The sequence below is a fragment of the Callospermophilus lateralis genome, chromosome 4 (genome assembly GCF_048772815.1).
Source record: "Callospermophilus lateralis isolate mCalLat2 chromosome 4, mCalLat2.hap1, whole genome shotgun sequence".
Lineage (NCBI taxonomy): Eukaryota > Metazoa > Chordata > Mammalia > Rodentia > Sciuridae > Callospermophilus > Callospermophilus lateralis.
Window position 1 is genome coordinate 160,417,793 of NC_135308.1, and position 21,125 is coordinate 160,438,917.

The window sequence follows — 21,125 nt, forward strand, 5'->3', positions numbered from 1 at the left end:
GGTTGTTGCTCAGTGGTAGAATACTTGCCTAGCACGTGTGAAGCACTGGGTTCCATCCTCAGCACCACGTAAAATAAAGTTATTGTGTCCAATTACAGCTATTTTTTTTTTTAATAAAATATAAAAGCTAGAAGAAAAGCAAGGCAGGACTATGAGCTCTGGAAGAGATTAGTCATCCACTGCCTCTCCTGTCATCCCGAAATCCTCAAATCCATATGGAGGGAAATGTGCACACCTATACTACACTCGGCATGTTTGAGCCTAAACTGCCACCAGAATGCACTAATCCTCCTTGTAACCTTGACTGCATCATATGAAAACAGATCCTAAAGGTATTTATTTCTGGGCACTCTGAGGCACCCTGTAATATCTCATAACCATTGAGGGGTGCTGCCAGCACTTCAGTGTTCATTGTCCTGCCAAATCCCACTCCCTACTACCCCACCCCCCAACTACTAGGGATTGAACCCAGGGACACCTTATCACTGAGTTACACACCCAACTCATCTTATTTGAGATAGGATCTTGCTAAGTTCTGGAGGCTGGCTTCAAACTTGCCATCCTCTTGCCTCAGCCTCCTGAGTAGTTTGAATTATAGGCCAGTGCCACCATGCCTGGCTGCCCTGCCATTTTGACCTAACCATGTTTATTGCCATTTTGACAAGACATCTTCATCCTTTCATCCTCCTCCCCCACTTTATCTATTGCTTTGTAACAAATTACCTCAAAACTTTCAGTTTAAAGCAGCCATAAACATTCTCTTTCACCATTTCTGTGGATGAGGAATGTGGGAGATGATTGGCTGGGTAGTCTTGACTTAAAGTGAGTCATGAGGTGCATTCAAGATATTGACTAAGGCTGCAGTCATCTGAAAGCCTGATAGAGGCTGGAAGATCCACTTATAGGGAGGCTGTATTAATCATGTTTATTTTCTGTATTTTTTATGTTTTAAGGTCTTGGGTGGGCAAGCTTACAAGCCTAGAGAGAGTGCCCCTCCTAGATTCCTAAAGATGGTTAAAAAGTTACTTGAGAGAATGCCTTTCTTGCAAGCCAACCCCCTCCTTTATCTAGCTTTCACAATCTAGCCATTATATCTCCTGTCCTAAGTCATCCCAGTGAGACAGGGAACAACATGGGGACAGGATGTAGATGATTTTTGGGTCTTGGCTCATGGCCTAACAGTCGACCTTGGAAAGTTTGATGTGTGCCACTCTCAGTCAAGGTCAGCTTTGCAGCATTTGAGGTCAGGGTACCCTGTATGTATTCTTTTACATTTTTATTTGCAGTACTGGGAATTGAACCCAGGAACATTCCACCACAGAGCCTATCCCCAGCCCTTGCCAATTAATATTCCCACCCCTGCAAGTAACCACTAAAACCCTTTTGTTCAGGGTTTTGTTCAAGTAACCACTAAAACCCTTTCCTAAATAGAAGCCCCAGTAAAAGCTTTCCCTGTAGGGCTGGGGATGTGGCTCAAGCGGTAGCGTGCTCGCCTGGCATGCGTGCAACCCAGGTTCGATCCTCATCACCACATACAAACAAAGATGTTGTATCCGCCAAAAACTAAAAAAAAAAAAAAAAAAAAAAAAAAAAAATTAAAATTCTCTCCTCTTTCTCTCTCTCTCTCTTAAAAAAAAAAAAAAGCTTTCCCTGTGTGTTTGCTAATCTGACTCAATTTCATTTCCATTGTCACAATACTTTTATTTTATTTATTTTTAAGTGGTGCTGAGGATCAAACCCAGGGCCTTGCATATGCTAGGCGAGCATTCTACCACTGAGCCACAGCCCCTTCATTTCCATTGTCATTGAGTCAAAAGATGCCTGTTTGCAGCATCACCAAGACCCAGGAGGGAACCAGGTAACTGGAGACCACACCTATTGCCCAAAGCCCACTTGAATTATTCAGACTAGATAGTCCTAAGCCATTTACTCTGCCTTCCCCAAGGAAATACCAATTCAGGCTGTAGCCTAGGCCACATTCTTGCTTCTCCTGACCAAACTGAGGCTTCCTCTGAGGCTCTGAGGTATGTCATGCCCTCTTGGTTAATGTAAATAAATTCTTTTTTTGTGGTACTGGGAATTGAAATAAATTATTCTTTCAATGGCATTGACCTCTCAGTGTTATCATTCAGTCACCTCTGTTCATTAAAATCCCATGGGTACCTGGGCACCATGGTGCATGCTTGTAATTCCAGTGACTAGGGAGGCTGAGACAGGAGGATCACAAGTTTGAAGCCAGCCTCAGCAAAGTGAAGGCCTAAGCAACTTGGCAAGATCCTGTCTTAAAATAAAAAGGATTGGAGATGTGACTCAGTGGTTAAGGATCCCTGGTTCAATTCCCCAGTACCCAATAAATAAAAAATCCCACAGGTACAAATGAGACAGAGGTTGATTCCCATGGCTGGCAAAGTTGGCACTCGCTGTTGACTATAGCATTTCAGACCTCTCCACAGCTGCTTTAAAGTCTTCACAACAAAGCTCATTCCCCTCAGAGCTGATGATCTAAAGAGAAGACAGAAGCTACAGTGTTTTCTATTCTTTTTTTCACAGGTCTGTAGCCCCTGGAACTCCAGAGATTGAGGCAGAATTGTCTGAGACCCATACTGCCGCAGTCTGGCTGGGCACAATTCAGGAGCCACTTGTCAAAAGAAACTAACTTTATTTTTAGAACCACACAAGATAAACAAAACAGCTCCTCAGGAAAAAACCCTCAGAGCCCAACTGCCACCACCGGCTTCCCACAAGCCACACACCCCAACAACCTCTTCTTCCCACAATCCTCCTGCTCTTGAGGCCGATTGGCTGGGTCGCATGGGTGGAGCCAAAAAAGTCCCCCAATGAGTAGCTCCGTGGTCTGAAAGGGCAGGGAAACAGCCCAATGAGCATCACCGCAGAGGAGCCAATCAGCTAGATGTTGCTGGGGCCGCTGTGAGCCAATCATCAGCTGGTAGTCTGAAAGGGCAGGGAAACAGCTCAATGAGCATCTCCACAGAGGAGCCAATCAGCTAGGTGTTGCTGGGGCCGCTGTGAGCCAATCATCAGCTGGTAGTCTGAAAGGGCAGGGAAACAGCTCAATGAGCATCTCCACAGAGGAGCCAATCAGCTAGGTGTTGCTGGGGCCGCTGTGAGCCAATCATCAGCTGGCAGTCTGAAAGTTTGCTGGAGCCCCTTCGGCTGTGGCTCTCAACATCTCCCCCTCTCTGTTTAAACAAGAAGCATGTGGCTTAGGGACTGTGTCTGCCTTAGGTTGTCCAATAGTACATATGGTTCTTACCCGTTATTGGATGAGCTGACCTCAAGGCGTCAGCCTCCTGTCTTAGGTTGGTACCATAGTAATTGGATCTTACCCGTCATTGACTACCAGTCCAGTATACAGCCACACCTGTGTAGAGGTCTTCGTACCAGCGGGGGGGTGAGGTTCTTTGCCTCACCTCTGTTGGCCCCCAAATTTTAGCTGAACGATCATGACAAACAGAAGGGAGGAAGATACACCAAGCCAGCTGACGGCTCCTTTTGGAAAAATTGTACCACCGATGACACCATCAGCATAAATACCCCAACACTACCAGAAGTTGCTGTACCAACAGATAGTTCACAATGCATACAAGTGAGTTCACAATGCATATAAGTGATACATAGTCCAGGCAAGTTCTGCAAGCAGTTCAGTGATGGCTATTGCAGAAGCTGTAGATTGGTTTTATCTTTGTCTTCATGCACTGGGATGAAGATAGGAATTCTGACAATAATGGCTAAAGAAAAAATTATGTAACATTCCAGAAAGCACTAAAAGAAAACAATTTTCTTAACAATTTACATTGTCTTCACCGGCACTAGGATGAAGATAGGAATTTTGGCAATAATGGCTGAAGAAAAAATTATGTAACGTTCCAGAAGGCATTAAAAGAAAACAATTTTCTTAACAATTTACATTATCTTTAAGAGAATTATTAAATATAATGAAAAGGAAAGGTGAAAGTAAACAAACAGATCTGTTAACCTCCTTTTTTGTTCACATTTTAAAACAATCTTCAACAGCTGTTTACCCAATTTAAATTAAATCATTTAAATCACGTGAATAAAAAAAAATTATTTGGATCCATTTTTTCATGAGCGCTCATCATATATGACATATGGACATACGTGCATTCAAACACAAAACACAAGTGTGCACACATAATACATATGACACATAACATAATAGTAAAGGCCTTATAACTTTTTACAGGTGAAATCTCCATTGCAATGTTTAAAAACTCTATAGTCAAAAAATAGAACTGATCAGCAAAACATTAACCTAGGTCTGTATGAGCTCAAAAAAAAAAAAATATGGGAAAGGGCAATAATAAAATAGATATTGAAAAAAGCATTCTGGTTCTGTCGCAGATGTAAGAATAACCAAACTGGAGTTCTGGATATCACATCTTCTTTTTGGTCTGTAGAAATCGCTTTAGTTAATCTGTCTGGAATCCAAATCAGCTGCTGTTCTCCCTGTGGAAACACATAAACAGACCCCCGACTCCAGGCAATCACTGGGTCAGGACCTTAGTTAATCTCTCTGGAATCCAAATCGGCTGCTGTTCTCCCTGTGGAAACACACAAACAGACCCCCGACTCCAGACAATTACTGGGTCAGGACCTTTCCATTGTCCTGTTAGAATATCCTTCCAAAGTACCTTGGGCTTATATACATTTTTTGGACACATATGCCTTTCTGCAGCACTAAGCCCTGATGAATCCAAATTTAAAAAGTTTAGAGTAAAAAGGGTTATTTTAAGTTTATCTTTGGGGAATATATACCCCTTCCCAATTCCTTCTTTTTGCTTTAATAAGTACATTTTAATAGTTTGATGAGCTCTTTCAACTATGCCTTGTCCCTGTGGATTGTATGGGATTCCTGTTATATGAGTAATGCCAAATGATGAGCAAAATTGTTTAAAAGAGGTAGAAGTATAACCAGGGGCATTATCTGTTTTTAACTGTTTTGGAACGCCCACAGTGGCAAAATTTTGTAAGCAATGAGCTATAACATCTTTAGTTTTTTCTCCGGCATGAAGGGAGCCCATCAAAAATCCAGAAGAAGTATCAACTGTAACATGCAAATATTTTAATTTTCCAAATTCTGGCAAGTGTGTGACATCCATCTGCCAAATATGGTTAGGTATCAATCCTCTAGGATTGACTCCAAGATTAACTTGTGGTAAAAAGGTCACACAATTTTGACATTGTTTTATTATTTGTCTAGCTTGTTCCTTAGTTATTTTAAAACGCTTTTGTAAAGTATTAGCATTGACATGGAACCTTTTATGAAAATTTATAGCTTCTTCTAGTGTAGAGAAAATATGTATGTCATGTGTAGTTTTATCTGCTAAATCATTGCCCAAACTAAGGGCTCCAGGCAATCCTGTATGTGCCCTGATATGTCCTATAAAGAATGGATCTTTTCTGTCCCAGATTAGACTTTGTATAGTGGAAAACAAAGAGAAAATAGTGGAGGAAGGGGAAATCCTACCAGCATCTTCAAGGGATACTATAGCATTAACTATATACTGACTATCGGAAAATAAATTAAATACAGAATTTTTAAACATCACAAAAGCCTGTAATACTGCCTTAAGCTCTACCTTTTGAGCTGATTGTTTGGGTACTAAAAATGTAAAAGTTTGATCAGGTGTAACTATTGCTGCTGTACCATTATTTGATCCATCAGTGAATATATTTGGAGCATTCCCGATAGGTGTTTTTCTTGTCATTTTTGGAAAAATTACAGGATGCAATGACCAAAAAGACAATAAAGGATTAGATGGTAAGTGGTTATCAAATGAAACATTAGATTTGCACATGATTATTGCCCAAGTATTTAACTCATTCGCTAACTCATCAATTTGATTCATAGTATATGGAGTAATAATTTTATTGGGAGAAATTCCAAACACTCCCTTTGCTGCTTTTATTCCTTTGAGTATTAATTGTCCTACAGCCTCAGGATACCTAGTAAGAATAGTGTTAGGAGAATAAGATAAATGTATCCATAATAATGGGCCTTCTTGCCAAAATACTCCTGTAGGAATATTTTTTGTTGGTAGTACAATAAATAATAAAGGCAAACTTATATCAATTCTATCCAAATGCATATTTTCCATATATGTTTCAATGATTTTTAATGCCTTTCTTGCTTCAGGCGTTAACATTCGGGGTGAATTTGGATCTGATGGACCTTTTAGGATATCAAATAAAGGTCCCAACTCTCCTGTTGGTATACCTAGATAAGGCCTTATCCAATTTATGTCTCCTAATAACTTTTGAAAGTCATTAAGTGATTTGAGTTGATCTACTCGTATTTGAATTTTTGGTGGGCGGACCATGGTTGAGGATAATAGAACTCCTAAATAATTAATTGGAAAATTTAATTGTACTTTATCTATTGCTATCTCTAGATTATAATTTTTTAATAAGTTTGTAAGTGTGGCATAACAGTCTAGCAATGTGTTTTTAGCTTTGTGTGCTAATAATACATCATCCATATAGTGAAATATTTGTAGTTCAGGATTTTGATTTCTAAGTGGCTGGATTGCTTTGTTAACATAAATTTGACACATAGTTGGGCTGTTAGCCATCCCTTGAGGGAGTACTTTCCATTCATATCTCTGATCAGGACCTTCATGATTCAGTGCAGGGATAGTAAATGCAAAACGTGGACTATCCTCAGGATGAATTGGAATTGAAAAAAAAACAATCTTTAATATCTATAACTAAAACATACCAAGTTTTTGGCAAAGCAGACAATTGAGGAATCCCCGATTGAGCAGGTCCCATAATAACCATCTCATTATTAATGGCTCTTAAATCTTGCAATAATCTCCATTTACCAGATTTCTTTTTGATGACAAAAATGGGAGTATTATGGGGAGATACAGAAGGTTGTATATGTCCTTCTGCTAATTGTTGTTTGACCAGATCATGGGCTGCTAGTATCTTTTCTTTAGTCAGGGGCCACTGAGGAACCCATACTGGTCTTTCTGATTTCCAAGTAATTTTTATTGTCTCAGTGGCCCTTTCTGAAAATCCAACCCATGTCTGTCTGTTCCTTGATCTATTTGTATTGGTGCTGCTATACCTTGTTCTTGTTTTCCTAATCTTTTTCCTTTCCTAAAACCTTGTCTAGTCATAATAGTGGATGCATTTTGGTTGATGTTATTTGTTAATGTCAAACCTAATTGATCTAGGACATCTCGTCCCCATAAATTTATAGGAAGATAATCCAATACATATGGCTGTATAGTTCCTTCACATCCTTCAGGATCCTTCCAATCTAATACCATTGCACTTCTATGGGGATTAGTCGCCACTCCTAGGCCTCGAAGCGTTTGAGTGGCTTGTTGTAATGGCCAATGTTTTGGCCATTCTTGACGAGAGATGATGCTAAGGTCTGCACCTGTATCCAGTAGCCCATTAAATTCATGTCCTTGAATATTTAGTTTTAGCATGGGGCGAGAATCTAAATTTAAAGACAGCATAGCCCAATCTACACCTGTGGAGCCTAATCCCTTGGAACCTCTTTCTATAGCACGACTGGAAAATTTATCATGTAGGCTTGGTATTATTAGTAACTGTGCTATTCTATCTCCTGGTGAAATTACTGATATACCATTTGGAGAACTGGCTAAAATTTTTATTTCACCTTCATAATCGGGATCAATTACCCCAGGACTTATCATAAGTCCTTTTAGAGTAGAAGAGCTGCGTCCCAATAATAAGCCTACTGTTCCTTTGGGAAGAGGTCCTTTCACCCCTGTGGGAATGATTTGAACTCCCATCTCTGGAGTTAGTACTGATCTGGCGGAGGCGCAGATGTCCAACCCTGCGCTCCCTCTGGTTTGTCTGATGAGGGATCTGATGGACAATGTGTCCTGGGCACTACCCTGATGGGGTTGCTGGGTTCCTCCAGTGCTCCGTATATTTGTGGTTTTGGGCCCCGGAGCATTGGGCCCCCCTGTCCATTTTTTTGGCAATGGAGCCCAGTACCTTTCTCCACGATATCGTGGATAAACACTTGGTCCTTGTTCGTTTTTTGATAATGGAGTACCCTCTATGGTGGTTTGAGAACGGCATTCATTAGCCCAATGTCTCCCTCTACGGCATCGTGGGCAAATACCCGGTATTCTACTCCTTTGATACCTAGTTTTGTTAAACCCTCCTCCTATGGGGCAATTCCTTTTAAAATGTCCTGTTTGTTCACAATTGTAGCATGTTCTTGGCCTGGAATCTAAAGCCTGTTTTACTGCAGCTGCCACAATTTGCCCTTGTTCATTAATGTCTCTGGCATCTAAAGCCTGTTTTACTGCAGCTGCCACAATTTTCCCTTGTTCATTAATGTCTCTGGCATCTAAAGCCTGTTTTACTGCAGCTGCCATGACTTGCTCTTGTTCATTAATGTCTCTACATAATTTAATATATGTGTTTAAATCTTCATGTTTCCATGGTCTAATGATATCTCTGCACCAACGATTCGCTTGGTCATAAGCCAGTTGTTTTATTAATGGCATTGCTTGTTCTGTATTCCCAAAAACTCTGGTAGCTGTTTGAATAAGCCTATCTACAAATTCAGCATAAGATTCATTAGTTCCTTGTATTATCTTAGATAATTGACCTTGTAAACCTCCAGGTCCTTGTAAAGTCTTCCATGCCTTAACTGCATCTACAGCAATTTGTAAATATACACCAGGATCATATGCAATTTGTTGCTGCTGATCCTCATAAGGTCCCTTTCCTAACAACATATCTAGATTTCTCTGAGGATAACCAGCTGCTGCATTTCGCCTAGCCGTCTCCTTGCAAAATTCCTCATTGGCAACCTTCCATAACAGGTATTGTCCTCCATTTAACACAGCTTTACACATATTAGCCCAATCTGCTGGCGTCATGTTCAAGTTGGTAATGGATTCGACCAAGCTTACAGTGAAGGGTGCTTGAGGACCATAGGTTGTTACAGCCTCTTTTAGCTGCTTCACTGTTTTGAAATTTAAAGTATGGTAAACTCGCTGCCCTCCTACCTCAAATACAGGGCATGTTAATACTTGAGATCCTGTCTCAGGATCTGAACTATCCACTGCGGGGGTTGGGGGCCTCTCAGCATATGGACGTGGCCTTGTCAGTTGGACACTTACGCCCTCTGGTGATAGAAAGGTGTTAGTAGCAGTCTCCTGTAGAGGTGGTGCTGTTGGTTGGACACTTAAGCCCTCTGGTGATAGAAAGGTTTTAGTAGCAGTCTCCTTTTGTAACTTTCCCCCTGATGGCTTTTTCTGCTCTAAACTTTCTTTCTCTATCTGATTAGCTCGAAAGACCTTCTCTTTTACTTGAATCTTTTCCTTTTTCTGACTAACTTGAGAGACCTCCTCATTTACTTGAATCAATATGTCTTCTCCTTCCTCTACCTTTGTCTGAATTGAAGGCTTTGGACTAAGCAAACCAGATACCAACGCCCACAATGCCAATGTGCCAGCTGGCAGAGTTCCTGGGCTGTTCTTTTCTATTCTTTTTAAATCTTCACCATGATGGTTCCATTGTGATATATTTAACAACTCCTCCTTAAAAAGCCATGGGCTACATTTTTGCATTGTATCAACGTATGCCCTGACTGCTCTTGATTTTACTGGGATGCCTCCTTCCTCTAACAATTTACTTAACACTCTTTCGGTTTGTTTTTTACTAATTTCTGATCCCATATTTCTACTATAATACAACCCAACAAGATGACGCCAAACAAAACCGAGACAGAATGAAATAAAAATGGAACCACACAAAATCATTATAACCTTTCTATCCTCCTTACATGTGCATCCGTCCTTTCTCCCTATCTGTTCCTCAGACGTAAATAGTTTTTCCTCAGAAGTGAGCGGTTTTTCTTCCGTCTCACTCATCTCCAGGGACAGGCAACTTAAAACAAAAATGAAGCAAAACAAAAGAGGAATCTTAAAATGGCTCCCCATCCTCTCACCCTGCCCTCAGGGGCGAGCGGTTTATTTACCCTCAGTCGCTCCCCGTGCGGGCCACCAAATGCCGCAGTCTGGCTGGGCACAATTCAGGAGCCACTTGTCAAAAGAAACTAACTTTATTTTTAGAACCACACAAGATAAACAAAACAGCTCCTCAGGAAAAAACCCTCAGAGCCCAACTGCCACCACCGGCTTCCCACAAGCCACACACCCCAACAACCTCTTCTTCCCACAATCCTCCTGCTCTTGAGGCCGATTGGCTGGGTCGCATGGGTGGAGCCAAAAAAGTCCCCCAATGAGTAGCTCCGTGGTCTGAAAGGGCAGGGAAACAGCCCAATGAGCATCACCGCAGAGGAGCCAATCAGCTAGATGTTGCTGGGGCCGCTGTGAGCCAATCATCAGCTGGTAGTCTGAAAGGTCAGGGAAACAGCTCAATGAGCATCTCCACAGAGGAGCCAATCAGCTAGGTGTTGCTGGGGCCGCTGTGAGCCAATCATCAGCTGGCAGTCTGAAAGTTTGCTGGAGCCCCTTCGGCTGTGGCTCTCAACACCATACCTTTTTTTTTTCTTTTCCATTTTGAGACACTATCTAAGTTGCCCAGACTGGTCTTGAACTTGCAGTGGTCCTCTGCTGAGAGCCACAGCCAAGTAGGAATGACACATGGCATTTTGGGTTTGAAAGGTGACCCTGCTCAGGGATTAGGGTGACTCCGGGTTTAGGGTGGATCCTGCTGGGAATAGGGTGGCTCCGGGTTTAGGGTGGATCCTGCTGGGAATAGGGCGACTTCAGGATTAGGGGGTATCCTCCTGCCTCAGGCGCCCGCTCTTTGAAGTTCCCGTTGAGTTCTCGCGGGGTTCTGAGAGAATTGGTACGCAGAGCCCGGTGGATGGAGTGTATTTCCCAGGTAGTGTGTGGAGAGTGTCAGTGAGAGTTCGGAAATAAAGAGTTGCTGTTTGAATCTACAAGGTTTTTGCGGTGGCTCGGTTATTTTGTGCCCAGCAAGACTGTGGCATTTGGCGACCTGTGCGGGAAACGTCTGAAGCTTGGAGGTAAGTGAAATTGCTCGCTCCTGAGGGAAGGCGAGAGAATGGGTGACCATTTCAAAAAATGATGTGTTCTTGTTTTGATTTATTTTGTTTTTGTTTCAAGCTGCCTATCCCTAGAACTTTCTCAGGCAAACAGGGAAAAATGGTTGACTCAAGGTTTGAAGTTTTTCGGCCCTAAGGAAGAGAAAATTGATACAACAATTTTTTATTCCGTTTTTGTTTCATTCAGTTTTGGTTTTGTTTTGTGTTATCTTATTGGGTTGCGTTATCTTTATAGTAGATTAGAAATTAGTAAAAAACAAACTGAAAGAGTGTTAAGTGAATTGTTAGAGGTCCAGACTATGGTAGAAAACATGTTAGATCAAGCAAAAGAGAAGGTCTCTCCAGCTAGTCAGATAGAGGAAGAAAATTTAAAGGAAAAAAGCTTAGAGGAGAAACAGCTATCAGGGGGGAAATTACAACAGGAGGCTGCTACTAATTCCGTTCTATCACCAGAGGGCGAAATTCAATCAACAGGTCCACCTATGGAGACAGCTGAGTGGCCCTCAACCCCTGTAGTTGATAGATGGAATCCTGAGGCAGGACCTCAAAGATTAGCATGCCCTGTACTTGAGCAGGCAGGAGGGCAACAAATTCACCGTGCTTTAGATTTCAAAACAGTGAAGAAATTAAAGGAGGCTGTAACAACCTATGGTCCACAAGTACCCTTCACTGTAAGCATGGTCGAATCCATTACCAACTTGGACATGACACTGGCAGATTGGGCTAACATGTGTAAATCTGTGCTAAATGGAGGACAATATTTGTTATGGAAGGTTGCCAATGAGGAATTTTGCATGGAGACAGCTAGGCGAAATGCAGCAGCCGGTTACCCTCAAAGAAATCTAGATATGTTGTTAGGAAAAGGACCTTATGAGGGTCAATGGCAACAAATTGAATATGATCCTGCTATATATGCACAAATTGCTGCAGACGCAGTTAGGGCATGGAAGACTTTACAAGGACATGGAGATTTACAAGGCCAGTTATCTAAGGTGATACAGAGAGCTAATGAACCTTACGCTGAATTTGTAGATAGGCTTATTCAAACAGCTGCTAGAATTTTGGGGGATACAGAACAAGCAATGCCATTAATAAAACAACTGGCTTATGACCAAGCAAATTGTTACTACAGAGAGGTCATTAGACCATGGAGACATGAAGATTTAAACACATATATTAAATTATGTAGAGACATTAATGAACAAGGGCAAGTCTTGCCAGCTGCAGTACAATAGGCTTTAGATGCCAGGCCAAAAACATGCTACAATTGTGAACAAACAAGACATTTTATAAGAAATTGCTCCCTAGGAAAAGGGTTTAACAAAACTAGGTATCAAAGGAGTAAAATACCGGGTATTTGCCCACGATGCCGTAGAGGGAGACATTGGGCTAATGAATGCCGTTCTCAAACCACCATAGAGGGTACTCCCTTATCAAAAAACGGACAAGGACCAGGTATTTACCCATGATATCATGGAGAAAGGCATCAGGCTCCATTGCCAAAAACGGACTGGGGGGCCCAATGCTCTGGGGCCCACAACCACAAATATACGGGGCAGTGGAGGAACCCAGCAACACCATCAGGGTAGTGCCCAGGACACATTGTCCATTAAATCCCTCATCAGACAAACCAGAGGGAGTGCAGGGTTGGACATCTGTGCCTCTGCCAAAGCAGTGCTAACTCCAGAGATGGGAGTTCAAATCATTCCCACAGGAGTAAAAGGACCTCTTCCCCAAGCAACAGTAGGCTTATTATTGGGACGCAGTTCTTCTACACTAAAAGGACTTATGGTAAGTCCTGGGATAATTGATCCCAATTATGTAGGTGAAATAAAAATTATAGCTAGTTCTCCAAGAGGTATATCAGTAATTTCACCAGGAGATAGAATAGCACAGTTGTTAATAATACCCAGCCTGCATGATAAATTTTCCAGTTGTAGTGTAGAAAGAGGTTCCAGGGGATTAGGCTCCACAGGTGTAGATTGAGCTATGCTGTCTTTAAATTTAGATGCTTACCCAATGCTAAAACTAAATATTCAAGGACATGAATTTAATGGACTACTGGACACAGGTGCTGACCTTAGCATCATATCTCATCAAGAATGGCCAAAACAAACAAATGGGCCAAGGACCTGAACAGAAATTTCTCAGAGGAGGACATACAATCAATTAACAAGTATATGAAAAAATGCTCACCATCTCTAGCAGTCAGAGAAATGCAAATCAAAACCACCCTAAGATACCATCTCACTCCAGTAAGATTGGCAGCCATTAGGAAGTCAAACAGCAACAAGTGCTGGCGAGGATGTGGGGAAAAGGGTACTCTTGTACATTGCTGGTGGGACTGCAAATTGGTGCGGCCAATTTGGAAAGCAGTATGGAGATTTCTTGGAAAGCTCGGAATGGAACCACCATTTGATCCAGCTATTCCACTACTCGGTCTATTCCCTAAAGACCTAAAAAGAGCACACTATAGGGACACTGCTACATCCATGTTCATACCAGCACAATTCACAATAGCTAGACTGTGGAACCAACCTAGATGCCCTTCAATAGACGAATGGATAAAAAAAATGTGGCATTTATACACAATGGAGTATTATGCTGCATTAAGAAATGACAAAATCATAGAATTTGGAGGGAAATGGATGGCATTAGAGCAGATTATGCTAAGTGAAGCTAGCCAATCCCTTAAAAACAAATGCCAAATGTCTTCTTTGATATAAGGAGAGTAACTAAGAACAGAGTAGGGACGAAGAGCATGAGAAGAAGATTAACATTAAACAGGGATGAGAGGTGGGAGGGAAAGGGAGAGAGAAGGGAAATTGCATGTAAATGGAAGGAGACCCTCAGGGGTATACAAAATTACATACAAGAGGAAGTGAGGGGAAAGGAGGAAAAATATAAGGGGGAGAAATGAATTACAGTAGAGGGGGTAGAGAGAGAAGAGGGGAGGGGAGGGGGGAGGGGGGATAGTAGAGGATAGGAAAGGCAGTAGAATACAACAGACACTAGAATGGCAATATGTAAATCAATGGTTGTGCAACTGATGTGATTCTGCAATCTGTATAAGGGGTAAAAATGGGAGCTCATATCCCACTTGAATCAAAGTGTGAAATATGATATATCAAGAACTATGTAATGTTTTGAACAACCTACAATAAAAATTAATTAAAAAAAATAAAGTGATATTGATATGGTAAAAAAAAAAAAAAAAGAATGGCCAAAACATTGGCCATTACAACAAGCCACTCAAATGCTTTGAGGCCTAGGAGTGGCGACTAATCCCCATAGAAGTGCAATGGTATTAGATTGGAAGGATCCTGAAGGATGTGAAGGAACTATACAGCCATATGTATTGGATCATCTTCCTATAAATTTATGGGAATGAGATGTCCTAGATCAATTAGATTTGACATTAACAAATAACATCAATTCTAATGCGCCCACTACTAGGGCTAGACAAGGTTTTAGGAAAGAAAAAAGATTAGGAGAACAAGAACAAGGTATAGCAGCACCAATTCAAATAGATCAAGGAACAGACAGACATGGATTGGGTTTTCAGAAGGGGCCGCTGAGACAATCAAAATTGGAAATCAGAAAGACCAGTATGGGTTCCTCAGTGGCCCCTGACTAAAGAAAAGATACAAGTAGCTCATGACCTGGTCAAACAACAATTAGCGGAAGGACATATACAACCTTCCTTTTCTCCCCATAATACTCCCATTTTTGTCATCAAAAAGAAATCTGGTAAATGGAGATTATTGCAACATTTAAGAGCCATTAATAATGAGATGGTTATTATGGGACCTGCTCAATCAGGGATTCCGTAATTGTCTGCTTTGCCAAAACCCTGGTATGTTTTAGCTATAGATATTAAAGATTGTTTTTTTTTTTCAATTCCAATTCATCCTGAGGATAGTCCACGATTTACATTTACTATCCCTGCACTGAATCATGAAGGTGCTGATCAGAGATATGAATGGAAAGTACTCCCTCAAGGGATGGCTAACAGCCCAACTATGTGTCAAATTTATGTTAACAAAGCAATCCAGCCACTTAGAAATCAAAATCCTGAACTACAAATACTTCACTATATGGATGATGTATTATTAGCACATAAAGATAAAAACACATTGCTGGAATGTTATGCCACACTTACAAACTTATTAAAAATTATAATTTAGAGACAGCAATAGATAAAGTACAATTAAATTTTCCAATTAATTATTTAGGAGTTCTATTATCTTCAATCATGGTCCGTCCACCAAAAATTCAAATATGAGTACATCAACTCAAATCACTTAACGACTTTCAAAAGTTATTGGGAGACATAAATTGGATAAGTCCTTATCTAGGCATACCAACAGGAGAGTTGGGACCTTTATTTGATATCCTAAAAGGTCCATCAGATCCAAATTCACCCGCATGTTAACTCCTGAAGCAAGAAAGGCATTAAAAATTATTGAAACGTATATGGAAAATATGCATTTGGATAGAATTGATATAAGTTTGCCTTTATTATTTATTGTACTACCAACAAAAAATATTCCTGCAGGAGTATTTTGGCAGGAAGGTCCATTATTGTGGATACATTTATCTTATTCTCCTAACACTATTCTTACTAGGTATCCTGAGGCTGTAGGACAATTAATACTCAAAGGAATAAAAGCAGCAAAGGGAGTGTTTGGAATTTCTCCCAATAAAATTATTACTCCATATACTATGGATCAAATTGATGAGTTAGCTAATGAGTTAAATACTTGGGCAATAATCATGTGCAAATCTATTGTTTCATTTGATAACCACTTACCATCTAATCCTTTATTGTCTTTTTGGTCTTTGCATCCTGTAGTTTTTCCAAAAATGACAAGAAAAACACCTATTATGAATGCTCCAAATATATTCACTGATGGGTCAAATAATAGTACAGCAGCAGTAGTTACCCCTGATCAAACTTTTACATTTTTAGAACCCAAACAATCAGCTCAAAAGGTAGAGCTTAATGCAGTTACACAAGCTTTTGTGATGTTTAAAGATTCTGTATTTAATTTGTTTTCTGATAGTCAGTATAAAGTTAATGCTATAGTATCCCTTGAAGATGCTGGTAGGATTTCTCCTTCCTCTACTGTTTTCTCTTTGTTTTCCACTATACAAAGTCTAATCTGGGACAGAAAAGATCCATTCTTTTTAGGACATATCAGGGCACATACAGGATTGCCTGGAGCCCTTAGTTTGGGCAATGATTTAGCAGATAAAACTACACATGACATACATATTTTTTCTACACTAGAAAAAGCTACAAATTTTCATAAAAGGTTCCATGTCAATGCTAATACTTTACAAAAGTGCTTTAAAATAACTAAGGAACAAGCCAGACATATTATAAAACAATGTCAAAATTGTGTGACCTTTTTACTACAAGTTAATCTTGGAGTCAATCCTAGAGGATTGATACCTAACCATATTTGGCAGATGGATGTCACACACTTGCCAGAATTTGGAAAATTAAAATTTTTGCATGTTACAGTTGATACTTATTCTGGATTTTTGATGGGCTACCTTCATGCCGGAGAAAAAACTAAAGATGTTATAGATCATTGCTTACAAGATTTTGCCACTGTGGGCATTCCAAAACAGTTAAAAACAGATAATGGTCCTGGTTATACTTCTACCTCTTTTAAACAATTTTGCTCATCATTTGGCATTACTTACATAACAGGAATTCCATACAATCCTCAGGGACAAGGCATAGTTGAAAGAGCTCATCAAACTACTAAAACGTACTTATTAAAGCAAAAAGAGGGAATTGGAAAGGGGTATATATATCCCCCAAAGAAAAACTTAAAATAACGCTTTTCACTCTAAACTTTTAAAATTTGGATTCATCTGGACTTAGTGCTGTGGAAAGGCATATGTATCCAAAAAATGTACATAAGCCTAAGGTACTTTGGAAGGATATTCTAACAGGACAATGGAAAGGTCCTGACCCAGTGATTGTCTGGAGTCGGGGTTCTGTTTGTGTGTTTGCACAGGGAGAACAGCAGCCGATTTGGATTCCAGAGAGACTAATCAAAGCAATTTCTACAGACCAAAAAGAAGATGATTTGACTCAAATCCGTAACAGCTGATATCCAGAGCTCCAGCTTGGCTATTCTTACATCTGTGACAGTGATTAACCAGAATGCTTTTTTCAATATCTATTTTATTATTGCCTTTTCCCACATCATGAAGTTCTATTTTATTTTTTGAGCTCATACAGACCTAGGTTAATGTTTTTCTGATCAGTTTTATTTTATTTTATTTTATTTTTTTAAGTGAGAGAAAGGAGAGAGGGAGAGAGAATTTTAACATTTATTTTTTTGTATTTGGCAGACACAACATCTTTGTCTGTATGTGGTGCTGAGGATTGAACCCGGGCCGCACTCATGCCAGGCGAGTGTGCTACCACTTGAGCCACATCTCCAGCCCCAGTTTTATTTTTTGACTGTGGAGTTTTTAAACATTGCAATGGAGATTTCACCTGTGTAAGGCTACAAGGCCTTTACTATTGTCTTATGTGTTGTACGTTTGTGTGCACCCTTCTGTTTTGTGTTGTATGTCTATATGTGCGTATGTCCATAGATCATATATGAGAAGCACTCATGAAAAACTGGATCCAAATATTTTTTATTATTCACGTGATTTAAATGGCTTAATTTTATTTGGGTAAATAGCTGTTGAGGATTGTTTTAATATGTGTACAAATAAGGAGGTTAACAGATCTGTTTGTTTACTTTCACCGTTCCTTTTCATTATATTTAATAATTCTGTTCAGGATAATGTCAATTGTTCAGGAAATTGTTTTCTTAGTGCCTGTTGGAATGTTACATTTTTTTTTTTTTTTTTTTTTAGCATCATTGCCAGATTTCCTATCTTCATCCAAGTGCCGGTGAAGACTAAGATAAAACCAAACTACAGCTTCTTTGATAGCTATCACAGTAAACTGTATAAACTGATGCATCAATGAATAATAACTCAACAAGTAATGCTCAATCAAGGAGTCGATTTTCTTTGCGAGGAAATGGACATATTGATAGATTCCTCTGCTTTGAACTGCTTGCAGAACTTGCCTGGACTATGTATCACTTGTATACATTGTGAACTATCGTTTGGTGCAGTGAATTGTGGTAATGCTGGAGTATCTTTGCTGATGGTGTCACCGGTGATACAATTTTTCCAAAGGAGCTGTCAATTGGCTTGGTGTCATGGCATTTCTGTATCCTCCTCCCTTCTGCTAGTGATGGTCTAAAATTTGGGGGCCAACAGAGGTGAGGCAAAGAACCTCACCCCCCCACTGGTGCATAGGCCTATCCACAAGTATGGCTATATGCTGGACCGGTAGTCAGTGACGGGTATGATCCAATTGCAGTGGTACCAACCTAAGACAGGAGGCTGACGCCTAGAGGTCAGCTCATCCGATGACGGGTAAGGACCATATGTTGAATTGGACAACCTAACAGGCATGGTCCCTAAGCCACATTGCTTGTTGTTTATTTAAACAGAAGGGGGGAGATGCTGAGAGCCACAGCCAAGTAGGAATGACGCATGGCATTTTTGGGTTGAAAGGTGACCCTGCTCAGGGATTAGGGTGGCTCCGGGTTTAGGGTGGATCCTGCTTGGAATAGGGCGGCTCCAGGATTAGGGCGTATCCTGCTGCCTTAGGCGCTCGCTCTTTGAAGTTCCCGTTGAGTTCTCGCGGGGTTCTGAGAGAATTGGTACGCAGAGCCCGGTGGATGGAGTGTATTTCCCAGGTAGTGTGTGGAGAGTGTCAGTGAGAGTTCAGAAATAAAGAGTTGCTGTTTGAATCTACAAGGTTTTTGTGGTGGCTCGGTTATTTTGTGCCCAGTAAGACTGCGGCAGTCCTCCTTTACCAGTTGAATAGCTGGAACTATAGGAATATAGCTCTACACTCAGTTTCAGTGTCTCTTGTGAAGCCTAGAAGTCCATGTCACTTCTGTCATACTCTGTTATTCAGACCAGCTCTGAGTTAGTGCAGGAAACTATACAGGAGCATAAATCCCACCCACCACCACCCCCACGGGGAGCCATCGGAAGCTGGCAATGATTCCTGACAATAATGTCTGAAAATGTTTTTTGGTTGGGGACAGTGGTGGGTTGCTACTGCCCCCTAAATGGGTAGGGGCTGGGGATGCTGCTAAATATCTCAGAACAACTGAGTATTCCTTCATTCACAAGAGAATATGCTATTAACTCCCCTTCTCCCCACTACCCACCTTCCACCCAGAAGTTTTTAAAAATGTAACCCACTTGGCACTGCGAAGAGGGTCAGGGTATACAAAGTCCTCAGAGCAAACTTCTCTCTCTCCCTCTCCCATCCATGTTTAAGACCAAAGATAATGACAATGCATTCTTCAGTACTTAATGCTATAAATGAAAAATCTCTTTAGGTCACTATTGTAAATGTAAAAATATTGCTTAATTGCGGGTCCTCAGGAAGCTTTTCAATTACAAGTTTCTAACCAGCAATATTTTGAGTCAGAGGATCCTTAGAGATTTGATGGGAGCCAAGGATTCTCTCTCCAGAAGAAAATGCTTATTCAGGGCTGGGGATGTGGCTCAAGCGGTAGCCTTGCCTGGCATGTGTGGGACACTGGGCTTGATCCTCAGCACCACATAAAAATAAAAAGAGAAAATGTTTATACACAAAAATTTGCAACCACCTTCATAGATGGTTAATTAGGAATGGATAGATTTCCTCCCTGTCGACATTAGTACCTCACATGTGCTAGGCAAGCACTCTGCCACTGAGCTACAGCCCCAGCCCAAATTCAAGTTTTAAAGTTTAAAAAGTTTAAAAGTTTAAAAGTTCAGGTTTTAAAAATGTTACAGAGCTGGGAGAAAAGGAAACAAATTTAGAATGAGAGAGCCAGTATAGTAAAGGGATATCAAGAGTGGGGGCTGGGGATGTGGCTCAAGCGTGTGGCCCTGGTTCTTTCCTCAGCACCACATACAAAGATGTTGTGCCTGCCGAAAACTAAAAAATAAATATTAAAAAATTCTTTCTCTCTCACTCTCTCTTTAAAAAAAAAAAAAGTGCAAAAGAGTGGCAAACAGATTCAGAATATTCAGTAAACAAAATATAGAACACTGAACAAAGTTGGAACTTCTGGGAGAGGCAGACACAGTGGAGGCCTGCAGAAGCAGGGGAGAACCCTGGGAGGATTTCTGGAGACTTCTGGGAGAGGCAGACACAGGACAGGCAGTGGAGGCCTGCAGAAGCAGGGGAGAAACCCTGGGAGGATTTTTCTGGAGGCAATCAGATTGGTACCCTGCCCTGTAAAGGCATGCAGTGCAGCAGTGGGGACTGAGCCAAAACTGTCAAATAGACTGAACAAAAGGGCTGAGGATCTCAGGAGCCCCTGCCTGCCCCTTCCTTAGGGTTCTTATGAATAGGCCCTAATTTTCATTTAGATGGAGTTTGGTTTTTCTTTTCTGGTTCTGGGTTTTGAACCCAGGGCTCAAGCACATGCTTAAGCAAGGGCTCAAGCACATGCTTAAGCAAGGGCTCTACCATGGAGCCACATCTCAGCCCCTAAGTGCATTTCTTGAGCTCCTCTCTCCAAATTCTTTGGATTATGCTAAACATACATAACAAAAGCAAATACAAAAGTAAACACTACCTGAAACTTCATCCACAAATGAATGTAAAACTTCATCAGGAGTGGTGATGATGCAAATGAGGAGAGAAATGATTACTCCAGTAGGCACAGAATAGGTCCCCTTACCTCAATGGGCTTCCTGCTAAAGTGGGAACATTGGCCCAACACAGCCAAGAGAAAACTATCATGGGTCCATTAATTTGACACTGTGGTATCCAGTTGTTCGAATATGGGAAGAAAATTTCTTTATTCTGAGTTATTTGTATTTACACTCAGATAAAAAGTACTAGAAAGGTGAGGTGGCAGTAGCTTCAGTCACCAATAACAATGCTGCCATGTGCCTAACTCTGCAATAATGATTCCTGACAATAATGTCTGAAAAT